A 1,070-nucleotide genomic window follows, 5' to 3' on the forward strand; every position below is an offset into this window, starting at 1 on the left:
GGCTAAACATGCCACAACCAAGACAAATTGAAGCAACAGCCTTTAGCTCTGAACCATAAAAAAAAAAAAAAAAAAAAAAAAAAAAAAAAAAAAAAAAAAAAAAAAAAAAATCTCTCACCAAGGAACAAGTTGTAATCAGTTATCTCTGGCTCAGTTTTGGTTCCTCTGCTTGCAAAGGTTGTAGCACTGTGCTGAATTAGTTAAGAAGAAAGTCTGATAAAAGTAGGAGAAGCCATGACAGCGCTGGATTTAGCAGACATCACAAACACCCAGCAAGTGGAGAAAGCAGCAGTGACCACTGGTTATAAGCGTAAAACCCACTTGCTAATCAGCCCGCAAAGAAACATGCACATATGCAAGCACATGCACACCCCATACGCAGCCACCAGATCTGCAAGGCTTTTACTAAAATGTTACTCAGAGTTCCTATGGTTAAATCACCTCTCTGCTATCGATTAAAATAAATAAAACACACCACTCTGGTTTCTACAACAGGTTGCATTTTTGCGGTCTCTCAACCATTTCCAAATGCTAGAGATTAAAATAATGGGGCAAATTAACATTTTTCTCCCTCCAGAAACAAAGTTTTCTTGGGGAAAAAAAAATAATTAACAAGCTATGGGGAAAAAAAAAAAAAAGATTAAAACAATAGGAAATCCAGGAAAATTGATGATGCATGTAAATTAAGAAAGACCGAGAAAAAAAAAAATCACAATATCCATTTACATTAAAAAGTTTTTTCCCCATAAATGTCAAGTAGGAATTTAGAAATATGCTCTGTGCAGAAAAGCCAAAGATTATAAAACAAAATAATGCCAGCTGTTTGGGGATTTAAGTGCTCAAATGGATTATATATTTGAACCAAACTGGATTTCCTTATAATAAATAAAACAAATGCAAGCTCGAAAGCCAACAAAGGAGAGCTCTCATCACTGGATTAAGATACAAAGGAAAAACAGTTAATTTTTTTCCAACGCGTGAAATATGCCAACTGCAGCCGCACACCCGGGCAGCTGCTGTGAAAACCGTTTTAAAGGAAAAGGGGAAAAAAAAAAAAAAAAAAAAGGAAA

Source organism: Athene cunicularia (genome assembly GCF_003259725.1).
Source record: "Athene cunicularia isolate RWA chromosome 8 unlocalized genomic scaffold, athCun1 chr8_part1, whole genome shotgun sequence".
NCBI classification, from domain to species: domain Eukaryota; kingdom Metazoa; phylum Chordata; class Aves; order Strigiformes; family Strigidae; genus Athene; species Athene cunicularia.